Here is a 15397-nt window from a genome sequence, read left to right as displayed (position 1 = left end):
CAGACTGAGGATTTTGTTAAATCTGTAATTTGCTGTCCTTTGCTTGCAAATCTATGACTGGGCAAAAGCAGCCACGTGGGTTTTGCAGATCTTCCAAATTCTTGGAAGAATTTACTTCCAGGGTAAGATCTATTTGAAGAAAAAGAATTTTCCTGTTGTCTAATCTTTGAATTTTGGTAAAGATGGAGTGGTCTGTAAATGGCCTAAGCCACTTGTATAAGACCCAATAAACAATTGCAGTGCTAGGACTGACTCACCTACAGTTCCAGCCACCGCCTGAATTTACCTGATCTCTGTTTTCCTTCTGGTTTTTCAGCTGGTCTCCTATTCAGCCTCTGGCTTTGTATACCCTTTCATTTCACTTTGGCCCAGCTTTTGACTTTTGATGTTAAGCACTGTCCAACACCTTTGAACATATTGAATTTTCTAGGGATTTTTAGAGCTCAAACAAGTTATGCTGCCTTGACATTCCCTTTTGAATGCTATGCTAACTATTTGTTGTCCTAGTTATAGTGCTTTGTCAAATTCCCTTCCAGATGTTTTCTCAGATTTCGTCCCCTAGGAGGTGCTCTGAGATAATTTCCCACTGTTGATGATAAACTGGCAAGTGTTTTCTGTGTTTGCTCCTTATATCTTTGTTTAAACTACATCGGGATGGTGTGTTAGTTTTCTTTTTTGCTATAATCTAAAACTCAACAGCTGAGAAACTCTCACTACGAAGGAGAATCTCTTCAGCTAGTTATTCTGTAATCAAAGCTTGGGAAGGAGAAAAAAAGAAAAAAGCTTTCTGGAAAGAGTGGAAGTTGCAGCCTGAACCTGCTAAAACAAAGGGGTGTATAATGCATTGTTTAAACTGTAAATCCAGGCAAATATTCTTTCAGAATTTGCTCTGGGATTGATGCTTGGCAGCAAATAATGGCTGAAGATAGGGATATTTTTGGCCCCAGTTAGGATTTCCCTTCGTTTTGTAGCCAAGTGCAAAACCGCCATCCAGCTGCATTGCTAGATATAGCACTGACCTTTTTACCTTATTGGACCACAGTATGACTCTTAATTGAAATTGCACTATAATTACACCTTATGTCCCAATGGACACTTGTCTGTCTCATAAAACCACCACCACATATTGGAACAATCTGTTCTCAAGTGATACAGAGTAGGCTCTGAGGATCAACTGCCTCTTATCTCTGCTGGTGGTGGTGGCTCCTCCAGGACAGCATGGCTAGAGCTGCTATCGAAGGAGGTGTACACCTGGGTTTTAGAGAGGTTGGTGAGGTTGTGGCTGGTTTCAAAGGAGTTGGTTCCTCCCTTTAGCTGACTATCCAAAACATTCCCATGAAGTAGAAGCAAAACCCCAAGGTCATTGGAAAAAACTTTGAGATCTCACAGCAAGAGGAAGTTGCCTCTGTGGAAATTGTGTGCTCCTTCAAGTGTGCTGTGACACTAGCACAGGTGTGTAGAGCAGCATGCATGGGTTGTGCCAGTACACCCTGACACTGGCTTCAGGACTGGCATCTTTGTCCTGGCTGTGTTTCAACCCTGTAATAGGAAAAGTACCAGATCCCATCAGGTCAGCTGCCCTCTCGCTTGCAAAGGTATCCTGAAGGACAGAAGGTGGCTGCTACATGTTTGGCTGAGTTCCTGGTCTTGGCAATTAGAATACCAGGAGCATGAGGACATTAATGTGCTGCTTGGTTTAACATGTTTACTTGTGTTTCCTGTAGTTCTGATGTTTTTCTGATTGAAAGAAAATGCAATTTACACCAAAAGGCTCAGTGAACTTTGTGCCAAGGAATATAGTGATATTTATATGGAGGATCACTTGCATTTGCACTCTGTACGTTAATGCTCTGCCTAGGATGAGGGATGCAGAAGGGTTTTGTAACACTGGCTGCAGACCCTGTCAGCAGGGAGTGGAAGGGGCCTGGCTGATTTTGAAGGTCAGGTGTGAGTAGGATACTGCTTTCTACCACCTAACAAGACTAAGATGAGTAAAAAATAGCTTCTCTGTGCAGCTGAAATATCTACAAAGCAATGGTATGGAAAACAAATACTATAGCAGCAAGCCAATTCTGCAGTATAGTGCTGAAATAATAGTTATTTGGCATGTGACGCATGTGAAAACTAAGGCCAATTATTCCTTCCTGAACTCTGTCCAAAATACCTTTAATGGTCTGAAGTAATGGGAAATCTGTCACTTTCCTGGACTTCTCCTTGGTCTAGGAGCCATTTCTTCATATCAGTCTCCATTCACTTTCTTTTGGTCAGATTCATGCAGTTGTACCTACTCTGGCCCTTCTTTCTCCCTCAGATTCCTCTTTGCTTTGTACTTGCCTAGAAGAGCTGCATAAACAGTCTGTACCTCTAGGAAAGTTACCTATCCCAGGAGAAATTTCCCAGAGCTGAAGATGGGTTATCCATCATGATAAAAATGCCTTATGGAGACAAAGTGAAGTGTGGAGTCTTGGGGACTTGCCTGAAAAGTTGGGTAATTGGTTACATATGAGACTGGTTAATCACTGTCATCAACTTGTGTGTTGAGTGTACAAAAGGAGGGTTGTGTGGTGGCTTGGGGTTGTCTGGAAGGGATGTGCAGTGTTGCAGAGCAGTTGGAAAGATGCTGTTACAAGATCAGCGTGGCTAAATGGCTAATGCTGGTTAAATCCTAGGAATACAGTGTAAAGACTTTGTGCACATTGTGTCCCAAAACACATGCGTGCACTCAAGATGGCATAGGACTGATAGACGTAGGTAGATGCCTGCCATTAGTGTTACTTTGGGGGGAGTGTAAAGGAGCTATGATGACCCCACTTCAAGCGGATGTCTAAAACCAGACGGAAGAACCAGGGCCTTGATTTCCTGCATGGCTACTTTTGGCCTTTAGCTCTGTGCCTTGCTGTTTTATCTGTAAATTGGGGGTAATGCTGCCCTACCCTCATGGGAACTTGTTAAATTTAGTGTTTGTGGGGCACTGAGCCTGAACAGTGGTAAGCAGGATAAATTAAGAGAGGTGAAACTAATAGCACTGTGCAAACAGCAAGGCTTAGAAGCCCATGCTGAGCAATGGAGGTAGAAGAAAATAGTGAGAAGCTGTTAAATGAGTCCTGTCCTTCCTGTGTGGTGACATCTGATGGAACAATAGTCCATGACCTGTATTTTAACACTGGCTACACTGGAAGTTTTTCTCTGCTGTTACAATGGTTGTTTTGCCTTTTCTTGTTCGGTATAGCTCAAGTGGGGATGGGTGTATAAATGCTGTGTGATGAAGTGTATGAGGAGGTTGCTGGGGAGATGGGAGACAGCTGATGGTCTCTGCATGCTAGCTGCTCCAGGCATTTTTCCTCTTCAGCTGGGCTGCAATGAGTCAAGCTAGCTGGGTAAACGTAGGGACAAAGTGATCAAGAGTAAATCACTTCCTAAGAAATGGCAAGCCCAGAATGATGGATGTTACCTCTCTCCAGTGAGCTTGTGGAACCTCGTGGCAAACTGCTGTTTTGACAGTTGATGGAAATCATTTCCCTGATAAACTATTTGCATTTGCTTGGTAATCAGCTTCCTCCAGCTCATGTCATGCCATCTGGAAATGGCCGAAGCCTGGCTATTAACTGGCTTCTCAGCTCAGCAGGAAGACTTTGGGCTCCTGATTTGCCAATCAGAGAATCAAGCAGTTGCTGCTACTGCTGTCTGGGCTTGCAGTGTGGAATACACAATGCTTGCAGCCGAGGGCAAGATTACTGTGTGGAACACTCCAGATGCCAGCAGCATCCTATCCACCCTCCTGTCCATGAAGAGCAGGCTGTGTACACCCCTCAAGTGAAACAAGAAGGGGTTGGTTCCTCCCCGCTTCCAAACCAGGGACCATTTATGTTTGGGATTGTCCAAGGACCTTGGGGAATGCAGCACTCTGCTCCATCAACAAGCTGGTACCAAACTCTCCTGCATGCAGTTTGAAAGGTCCAGATAAACCTTTTCCATCTAGAGGATTAACTTTTCTTGAATCTTCTTCTCTACAGAGAAGGGAGTTCAGAGTTTTCAGTAGTTAAGAAAAACCTGTAGCAACTGCAGAATCACTTGCAAACTTACACACTGCTTTGCCCTGGAGTTCCCTGTGAGGGCAAGCAAATGAAAAATGTGAACGAAGACAAGATATTTGTAAGCTGTGCTTCCCAAGGAAGTGAGTGACTTGAATGCCTTGTCTGATTAGCCACAAATTTCTGCTACAAAAGAATTTGGCAGGAGACCACACAGGATAAACTTCAGGCAGAAATCATCCACTTGGAGGGAGAGGTCTCAAAACACGCCTTCTGGTGGGAAAAGGAGTTAAAACTGTAACAGGATAGTGACTGTTCTTACAGTGCAAGCACTCCATAACATAACTGACAGAAAGGAATAATGCCCTCTGCCTTGTTCACTGCGCTGGGCAAAGGTGCCAAAGGCTGACCAATGTTTAGGGCAATGGCCACAAAGAAATCCCTCTCCTCTAAACTGGCATCATCCACAGACTAGTTTCCTTCAAGGACACTCAGGTGATGTTGAAGACCATAGGAACAGGGAAACATCACATGAAAAAAAACCCCAACTTTATCACTTGTTTAAGTATGGAGCCAGGCATTTTTTTGTTTGTCGGAAGCACTGCAAGTGTTTCACTGACAGATTTGCTCACTTCGGCTCTTCTTTAATGAAAAGAAACCTACTTGGTTGCAAAGCTAGTGTCTATTGTAGACTATAAATTCATGAGGAAGATGAGGAATAAATCCCCTTTGCTCCTGGCTAATGTGCATTTTCAAAGAGAAATTAACATTGTTAATCCTGCACCTTTGCTAACGAGTGAGCCATCTGGAGCTCAGTTTTCTCTTCAAAATCATTATTTGCAAAAAACCCAAAACAAATGCCGCAGTTGTTGCCTTCTCTTTCTTTGCTTTCTGAATTTTGAGCAACTTGGTCTGGGATAAATTTTCTAGCTTTTTTTATTTACCAAAATGACTGGAAACATGGAATAAAACTTGGTTCTCTGTAATATGACCAGCACCCAGGCTGGTGTTCAGTGCCCACGACCATGTCCACAGCAACACCATGGTCCCAGTTGGCACTGATGCAAACCCATCTCATCTTTTCCCTCTGGAGTGTCCTTGCTGCTTGGCTGCCCCGTGCTGCTGCTGCCTGGGGGGAGACAGCAGGTGAGGACATGGGGTAGGAGCTGCTCAGGTGCTTTCATATGTTTTCTTTCGGTAAGTAGTGAGGCTAGAAACAAAATCCAAGATTCCCATTTCCTTTTCTTAATGCTTACTCTGGAGGAAAAGTCCTGCATGTTGAAGAGGCAGGATGAAAATCACAAGACTTGGCAACACCAAGGTAATTTCTTCTCAGATTTGGCCTATGCTTCAGGTTTTTGAAGAATAGCTTTTATCAGTCTTCCCAAGAGAGTACTTCTAAACAAATAAACGCTTTTTCCACTGATATTTACAATCAGAAGGGGCAGCCAGAAAATTTGAAACCAGTGAGAAGTAAATTGGTCAGTTTGTGTCTTTGCCAACAGGGAAGTAGAAGAAAATAAACAGCATCTGTTATGGAAATATCTTTTATTTGAAAGGTGTTGTCCAGTCCAGACTCTCAAGAATATTTGCACCAGTGTTGAGGACTCCTGGCTTGTATCTTTGATTTATGTTTCAACTTGTTCACACGCATCTAAACCTTGAGAAATGGCCAGTTTCACAAAGCCCTTTATTCATAGCTACATAGGGTTCATGTTGCAGTTTTGTGTACAGATAATTACTTTGTGTATCTTGACATTATCATTTTTCATGTTTGCTAATAGTTGCCATTGTTTGCCAACAATTAGTGTCTTTCTGGGGCCTTTACCTTTACTGCAGGCTGTTGCTTTCCCTGTAATCACCATTGATTCAGCAAAGCACTTATATTCTAATTTTGAGCATATGAGACCAGCTATTGAGTCCAGAGGTCTGCCTTAAAATTTAATTTTGAATAGGCCTGTGTGGTTTACTAGAACATGGCCTAATCAGGAAGTGATCTCCAACACAAGCAGTCCTGAATAATTAATATATTATTTAGAGATCAAAAAAAGTGTGAATCAGTCCAGTTAGGTCTTTGGGGATGTAGCCCAGCAATACTGGTGCCCGTAGTGGTCTGAGATAAGATGTTCAGCTCCCTGCAGGATCAGCTCTGCAGATGGACATTTGCTGGTTGGGCAGTCTATGACAGGTATGGATGTGAGAACTTCTCTTTAGGCTTGGAGCCAGTCCCAGAAAGATTCATGAGGACAACAGGGAGGCATTAATCTCAGTGAACAGAGTCAGTCTGGTAAAACCAGATCAGGCTCCTGGTTAGCTGTTCTGTTCACTGTTCAGCCCTATGGCATTAAATATATGTGCAACCACAAGTTTTGATTCAAACAGGCATTTGTGTTGTAGTAAGTGCCACTTACTTTCAAAGTGCCTTTTGAACACTACTAGCTCACAAGATCTTTGAGGTTTAGGAAGCTTGTTTTTATAGACTGTGAATTTGTTTCTCTTTGCATGCTTCAGGACAGGGGAGATCCTTTTAGCCTTGTTGCCGTAAAGATGAGGCCATTTTGTATTATTTGCAATTGATTATTGTTTTCCACTTGTTTTATTTGGATAAAACTTACCAAGACAATGTGAAAAATTCAGAGGTGTCATCACTGCTAAGTCATGGGTTCACATTTTTAAGTGCATTTTAAGACATGCTTTTAATGTCCCTCACGTGTGAGGTAAAATCCCTTATCCTGTCAAAGTATAGGATGTTACAGCTTTAAATCTATTGTTTGGGGGCTGCTGTGTAGCTCTAATTATTCCCTTCTGGTGTCAAAAGGTGCCCTGGTAGATAGTGGTCACCTCAGCAAGGGAGGGGGCAGACAAACCATGGTGTGCTCAAGTGACAGAGACATCCTCCCAGCAGGTATGGCTTTTGGTCAGTGGGCAAAAACTGGCCATGAGCTCTTGGGTTGCTTATTGACATGTTATCGGTTCAGGAGCTCATTAATGGCCTATGGATGACAGGGCACTTACAGCGCTGATGTAAAGCATGTCTTTCTCCCTGCCAGTTTCCCTGCAGAAAACAGTTGTGGGGTCGGTGCTCTGTATGGTAGAAGAGATAGCTGCGAAGCCAGGACAGGATCCCTTGTGCTCAGGGGGTCTCCAGAGCAAGCTGTGTTGCCCCAGCCAGAGCTCCCGTCAGCCAATGCACAGGGAAAGTGAAGCCTGTGTGACCATGGTGCTGAAAGCAGATGGTAAATCCTTCGGAGCAGAGGAGAATTCTGGTTTAGGTGTAAATACAGAAAGACTTTCCTACCTTACTGTATGCACTTCATGCTTTACCAGAGAGCAACCCATTTACTTTAAAAAGCAATAGGCATCTGTTCAAAGAACTCTCCTTCCCTGGTCTTTTGAATTTCCATCACTGCAGTCAATGTACTCCACCTTCCTGCCTATAAGAGAGGAAAAGGACAGTGAGAAGGGGAGACTGCTGGAATCTCTCCTCTTTTCTGATTGCTTCTTGCAAATGCACTGTTGGACTATGTTGGTGGGGAGTAGTATAGTTCTGGGAGTACAGCAACTCATCAGAAATTCCTGTCAGAAATTTTCCACCAAAACTCATCAAGTTTCCCCACCAGCCTGTAGGAGGGTCTGGCAGACAGGTAACAAAGATGATTCCTAGCTCAAAGGTCATAATACTGACAAATAGGAGTTTTGAAGTTAATCAGAGCATCTTGGTTTATGACCCAACCATGGACTTCAAATGCATGCAAAAATCATAACCTCCCTTTGTTGCTGGCAGTGATTCCTCAACTGCTTTAGAAATGTCTCTACTCTGCATACTTATCTACTGTATCTGGGATAAGACTTTTGTCTTATCACCTTGCCTTACAAGGTTTGCAAGCAGGAGAGCTGCATCCTCATGAAAGAACTATTATTTTTGTCCTTCTAAGGACATGGGAGGAATTTAAGTGCATCTTTGTCTTGTGGCTGAGCACTCAAAGTGATTAGGCACTTAATTAAGAGCTTAACTTTCATTGAAAAACAATACATGCATGTGTGTTGTACACTGGCTGTCTTGAAAAGATGGTTTCACATATTTTATCAATCTGATCTTCTTGGATCATTGTTGATTGTATGTGGCAGTGTAAATCAACTGTGCTATATAGAAGACACTTAAGTTTTGAATTAAGAATTAAGTTTTGACTGAGTTTTCTGCTCTGTGCTACGTAAGAACATTTGGGTAGCAGTAAGTACAGTTTAATCTCAGTTTGTGCTCACTGTGTGCCATAAAACTGATCAGACGTGTTCATCAACTACTCAACACTCGGAAAACATCACTGCAAATGAAAGGAGTTTTGCATAAGTCTGAAAGGTAATTAATTTGGTAACAGCCTAGCCACCAAATTCTCAGCTCTTCCCCTATGTCTGCATGCCTCTCTGTCATGATGAACTGTGGATAGGATTGGGGGAGAAACTACTTCAGCAGGCCAGTCTGCAGAATGACCATTAGTTATTGAGGAAGGGCAGACATGAGCTGCTTCCAAATTTTGGGTGTCCTTTCTTCATAGCTAAAAGTTTGTGAATGGTCTCTGTGTCCTCTCCAGGAGTATTATAGGAATCTCTTCTACTGACCAGCAGTTGAAGATAATTCTGTAGGCCAAAAGTGGGATACTGACAGCCTTGACTAGTATAGGTTTATTGGACTAGCCATATAACAATAGTCTGAAAATTCCTTTCAACAAGAACAACATTTTGTGGTCTAGATTATATCGCTGACAGAATACTGAGAGCTCTTGGTCAGTTGGGAAATAATTAAGATTTTTTAAAGGTGTTTTTTGTATTGGTTGTTCACAAATGAAATACAGATGCAAGACTGCTTGAGCTATAAATCTGGCCTCAATCATTCCTAACGTTTCAACATCATACTGTGCAAAATGGCTTCCACTTAAGTAATTTCCAAATGACTGAACTTCACATTTTTCTTCTGTTATTGTCATCAACCTCACCAGATGTCATAATCAGGGAAGAGCCGCTAATGAGAAGCTGCTGGTAAATTTGGCATGTCTCTGTCACTTCCATATGAATACCTGGAGAACAGACTATGCATCTATAACTGCCAACGTGAATCAAAAACAAAACTAAGAATGAGAGCGTGGTTGTTAGCTGCTCTTTCAAACTGCTCTGTATAATCAAAATAAATAGCCCTGTCAGTGTATAGAAAGGCAACAACCTCACTCATGAACAAGGTGAACCTTTCTAGTCTTGTGGTACTACAACTAGAGCTGGAGACACAGTTGCCTTTTGCACCAAACTGAGCATGCTGAGCAGTGACTATTTTATAACCCAACCTCAATCCGTTATTTTAAGATATTATTCATACAACTCAGGTACACTGTTGGCTGATATGAATATCTTGCTGCTCCAGTAGATCTCTTTTAAGATGATTGTCCTGGTTTCAGCTGGGATAGAGTTAACTGTCTTCCTAGTAGCTGGTACAGTGCTATGTTTTGAGTTCAGTATGCGAAGAATGTTGATAACACTGATGTTTTCAGTTGTTGCTCAGTAGTGTTTAGACTAAAGTCAAGGATTTTTCAGCTTCTCATGCCCAGCCAGCGAGAAAGCTGGAGGGGCACAAGAAGTTGGCACAGGATACAGCCAGGGCAGCTGACCCAAACTGGCCAACGGTGTATTCCATACCATGTGACGTCCCATCCAGTACAGGAACTGGGAAGTGGGGGTGGGGAATCATCACTTGGGGACTAGCTGGGTGTCGATCGTCGGGTGGTGAGCAATTGCACTGCGCATCATTTGTACATTCTAATCCTTTTATTATTGCTGTTGTCATTTTTATTAGTGTTATCATTATCATCATTAGTTTCTTCTTTTCTGTTCAATTAAACTGTTCTTATCTCAGCCCACGAGTTTTACTTCTTTTCCCAATTTTCTCCCCCATCCCACTGGGTGGGGGGGAGTGAGTGAGCAGCTGCGTGGTGCTTAGTTGCTGGCTGGGGTTAAGCCACGACAATGATATATATCAAGATGGCAAAGAACCATCAGTTTAGATTGTTCTCTTGCTATAAATGATGCAGTCACTGGCTGTGTCTTTCCATCATTAGCTCTTTCTTATGCAGAGCAGGCATTTTCCAGATATTTGCATGGCTTAACATGTGTGTTTACATATTTCCTCGCCCAGACAGATTTTCTCACTGACTGAATCTGAGAAAACCAATGGAGAGAGAAGAAGAAAAAGGAGAAGAAAATGTGTGCAACATATTTCTCTTGATGTAGGTTTTCATCCCAGCTGCTTGTGTAATAGAGGTGACGTCTGAGAGCATTTTGGACGCAATGAACTGTGACCTTCAGTGAACAATGGCCCATCCCCAGTATGCAGAGCTAAACTTTCTCAGACTAAGGATTGTCCTCAGCCTCCCTCCCATGTGCAAATTCCCTTTATGTGGATCTTTATAATGGAATAAGCTAAGATCCAGGTCTGAACACCCAAATATCTTGGACAAAAATATAACTCCAGGGCCCCTTGTGGCTGCCCTTTATGATTGTACAGAGAAGCGCTTGTAAAGCTGAAACCTATTTGCAAATGTTTTGTTGAATCAGAAGTTAAGTTGCCATCTGGTCCTCTTGTGCAGCTTTCTCTTTTTGCTGTTTTTCAAGTTCTTGCGTATAGGAAGATTTACATTGTTGATGGGGAGCGGTTTTTGAGCCTGTAGCCAACATGCGTTTAGCCAAGAAATAGATTTTGTTTTGCTGTTTAACTTTGAAACAAAGGTAATGTATTAAAGTCAAGTAAGGTCATGTAGTCAGTGATCAGAAATCATGCCATGTGCCCCAAATGATCAGGCACAAAGCCTAAGTAGTAAATTACTTACACTGGGTAGACATGTGTTAAGAACAGTTTGGGAATCACCTGGTGCTCTAGTCCCTTGGGAAAAGTTATGTTTGGCTCTATTAAATGAAAAGAGGGATAAATCCCCACAATCTGACTAGAGGAAATTTGTAAACAGGGGCTGGAAAAAATATGTTGAAAAATTGTTCACCAGTTCTAATTATTTAACTAATATGGTATGGGTACTTCAGTAGTGGAGATGATGATGGGACATGTGTGTTAGGGAAGGCTGGAAAGAATCCAGACCTCTAGGATGATTTTCTGTGATGGTTTGGTTAATTATAAGAACCACATGAAAAAAGGCACATAAACTTCATCCTGTTCTGTTTTAAAACTTTCCCCAGAGCATAAGTCCTTCTTTAAAGGTTACCCTCTGATATGTAACACATCCCGTGTTGTTTTACTAATCTATGACTCTGTAATAAGTGTTTGAAATTTACAGCTTCAGTTAGTCATAGACTTGAGAAGTGTTTATTTTTTCTCAGTTGTTCTTGCTATGTAATGAATGTAACCCACTGAGTGCTCTCAGACTCTAGCCCTGGACTCCGGCAGCCTTGTTCTTTCCAAGAAATAGCACATTGGCTACAGCACGATGGTAATATGAGTGAGGGCCTTCTGCTTATTACAGAATAATAATTTGCAGACTGAGGAGAGACTAGAACCGAAGTCACACAAGGTCACTTCTGGCTGAACTGAAAATAAAGCCCATGTTTTAAAGGCAACTTAGGAAAATTGCAGCCACTTATCCATATTGGTTTACAGAAAGAGCCTGTCTGCCTATTTGGATGTGGTAGTTGCAAAATAGGGGGTTCCTTTTCCATAAGTAACTAATTTGTTTCGGTGAGTTAAAATTCCCTATTTGGATAAAGGTCTGTGACTGCTGGCAGTGATTGTGATTAGTACCACATTTCAAACAGCTCAGGGTTTCTTGCAGGCACAATAGGAGCTGCTGTGCATGAAGGATTCTGGATCTTCTTCAGGAGACTTTAGAAGCATTTGTTTGTCTTTTGAGAAATACTGAATGTGCTTTGTGGGGAAAGGAAATGCCACCATTAATGCAAGACGTATGTTCAGTAAATGACTAATACAGCAATTAAATTCCAATTATAACTATGCTTCTGTTCATCAAGACTGATTAGTAAGTGTTTACTGCAAAGTATTTGATTTATTTAGCACTTCCATCATGTTCTAAATAATAGCTGCATAGGACATACATAAAGATTTGTTTCAAAAAGGCCTTGGTAGCCTTTTGCTGGGTAGAAAAGCTAAGGTTCTGTGTTCTTCCCTCCTGCTGCCCCCAGTGAGTACCCACTCTGTGCATGGTAGCCCCAGGCAAGGAGTGGTTGCCCCCAGGCAGGCTGGTGAAACGCTGTGCCATGCTGCGGGTTGCAGACCTGGCAGCACTGCCTATAGACTGCACAGCTTCTCCTGTAAGAGCTGCTTTTCAGTTGCTGGTATCTTTGCCAGCCTTTTGCTGTTTGAGCTGAAGCTTTTTTCTCGTCCCTGCTTCAGATCAATGTGTACATTTTTCTTAATAAAAATAATATGGATTTGATTTTACTTTTTAGGTAGTTAAGGAAAGTTTGCAGTTCTGCCTGTGTTCAAGGGTGGCAGGTTGCTGGTTCATTTTTACCGGCATTAGCTGGGAGGTATTTAATTCTCTTTTTTGTTGTTTTTTCCTTTTATATTTTCAGTCTGGGCTGGACTTTCTTATTGGTGAGTCAGCTTCTTTTCTGCCTTACAGGCTTCCTTTGCAGTCCCTGGAGTTTGGCACGGCTGTCAAACAGTGTGGAGGGCTGAGGCATGAGTGTTTGAATTCCCCTATCACTCCAAATTGCCCTCATGAGGAGAAGCTGGGCTCAGGGCCTCTATTTCTAATGCATCTGCAACTCACATGCCCCATGCATGAACATTGCTCGAAGGTGACCAGTGCCCCAGTCCTCAGCTGCAGAAACCACTGATGGTGCGGACAAGGCCCTTGATGGTGTTTTCAGCCTTTGCCATACACAGGACCAAATTTGCCATCTGTCTAATAATGCTTTCTCAAGGAGTAAGGATGGAAATATGTCCTGCCTTTTTTCACTGCAAAACACTGTGGGAGAGCTGCTCTGGACCTGCTGAGACAGTGGTCACTGTGCTTGTCAGGATGACCCAAGAGGCACCAGATCAACTGCTGGTGCCTTTGCCTGCTGCTAAGCTGACAAAAAGCACCATGTGCAGGTAGGTGCTCTCCATGGACTCCGTCTGGTATCTCCCTGCACTGGCACCATGCAGGCTTACATGAAGGGTAAAGCAAACCTTAGATAGCCTTCAGTGAAGCCCACTTGGAAGTGGATTGAGAGGGCTGTGAGCATGGGCCCCTGAAAATGCAATGCAGGCTTCATGTATTTATTGTATGTCCAGACCCTCTGCTCCGCACAGCCTCCAGACCTCATTTGCCTTTGTAGCGATGTCAGGCAGACAAAATGACCAGGGCATTTTCACTGCAGTGGCTCCACCATGTTTCCTATAAGAGGCTTGAAACCGCCTGCTTGGGGTTTGGCAGCAGCTGGAACTGACAACTACTGGCTATGCAGGCTATGGGACGTACGGACCTGGGCCATGAGATCTAGCAGGAATTCAGGGCGCTGGGAGTATTCTCACAGGCTGTATTTCAGTGTAAATTATGTCTCTCTGAAAATATTCTTTTTTCACGGCTTTACTAGGCCAGAAAATGTGGCCCTTAGGAAGTGGAGGCTGCTTCAGGCTTGCTGCTTGGGTTAAAAAATAAAGCTTTCCTATTCCCCCAAAATCACTTGGTACCCAGCTGGGGGTGCTGCAGAGAGGATGCACTTCCCTTGCCCAGGAGCTGAATAGGATTTCTCTTCATTCAGCAGAATGGAAAAGAAAAATAGAGAATGATGCATTAGGGACTTTATATGCTGTTGTGCAAACAATTGCTTGGCATCAGAGCAAAGCCAAGTAACCCCACCAGCGCTCATTCACAATCGGCCAGCAAGCAGGAGGGTCGTGTTCATTACATGGGGGATTCTGCTGAAGTGCAGGCTCCAATCCAGCATGGAGATGTTAAAGAGTGAAGGCAGTGTAATCAGCTCTGAGCGTAAAAGTTACAGTCCGTTAGAGGAGGGAGCTCATAACATCCTGCAATGAGTAAAGTGAGACTGGAGCTGAAGTGAGGAGGAAATTGGGGGTGGAGGATTTTCTGGATTTTGAGGTTTTATGAACCTTGCGAACTGTTTTATGGGTTCACAAAGCTAGTTGAGTCTGTGAACTTTTTTTTTTTTGAACCCTTTTCTTTCCAGGCCCATCCAGGTTAACAATAAAAATAATGTCAAGCAAATAATTAAAGCTGAATCTCTTCTGCAAAGAGTAGAAACACGTCACCAGACTCAGCTGAGCGGTAGGAAACACACACACACTACCTTTATTCACTGGATGATATGTTGGTTGCTCATGTTGCCTGTGATTTGTTTCTAGTCTCATCCTTATTTTCAGTAACTTTCACTCTTTTCTGTGTTTTTGGTTGTGGTCGTCCCCCCGTGTCCCCCCCCCCCCTCCGGTTTCCTAAGGAAACAAAGGTTATGAAATTAATCCATTTGTACATGTACAAGTTTCTTTTGATCTTTCCCATCCAGTGTTTTTACTGTGGGCAAGTAATTTCATCCAAATTTACCAGAAAGGCACAGTTCTCAAAGGTAATTTTGTTCCAATATGCTTTGTGAAAATAAGTGCCTGAAGAGAGGGGCAAGACCTTGTTAATGTTTCAAGCAAGGGGCAAAACTTCAGGGAGCTGAACTTATTGGGCATTATAAACTTACCCCCACCAAAAAAGAAAAAAAAAGGAGGGGGAGGGAGAGGGCTCAGGAGAACTACGCTATGCTGCAACTTCAGGAAAAGCTTGCAACTACCATGAGACTGAGACCCTTAGGAAACTGTCATTAGCTCATGGAGCTGTCTGGGTTTCTGCTTTGCTGAGTATCTCTGTAAAGCAGTATGTAACCTATAACATCTGAGAACAAATCAAACTGACAATCCAAGCAGCAGTGAAACTAGATCAGTCTGTTTGTTATTCCATGGCTAGTCATGAGAGAAATGTGAAGCTTGTTTCACAAATTGAAACAACCCAGATTATCAGCAGGCCTGTGACCATTCTGCGTTCTTGTTTTTTATTGGTAGTTACTGAAGCCAAACAGGGACAGACCAAGTCTGTTACTTCATCTCTGCTTGGCTGGAAATGTTGCTGTGGTCTGATTGTGCTCCTAGAAATATCAGACTTGGCTTTGCATTGGAGGATGCTGGATCTGGAGGCAACATTTTATGAGTTGATCATACCACTTGTGGGATGAACTCCCTTTGGAGTCCAATACTTGCTCTGGACTCCAAAAGACAGGCATATGTGAAAGGAACAGTGATGTGAATGTTTTGGATTTAGCTCTGGATAATGTTGTTTTCTTGTCCAAATTTCCATACAATCCCTGAA

This window comes from Harpia harpyja, chromosome 10 (assembly GCF_026419915.1).
Source record: "Harpia harpyja isolate bHarHar1 chromosome 10, bHarHar1 primary haplotype, whole genome shotgun sequence".
In the NCBI taxonomy this organism is placed as follows: domain Eukaryota; kingdom Metazoa; phylum Chordata; class Aves; order Accipitriformes; family Accipitridae; genus Harpia; species Harpia harpyja.
The sequence above is the reverse complement of the archived record's forward strand: the minus strand, read 5'-3'. Positions refer to the sequence as shown.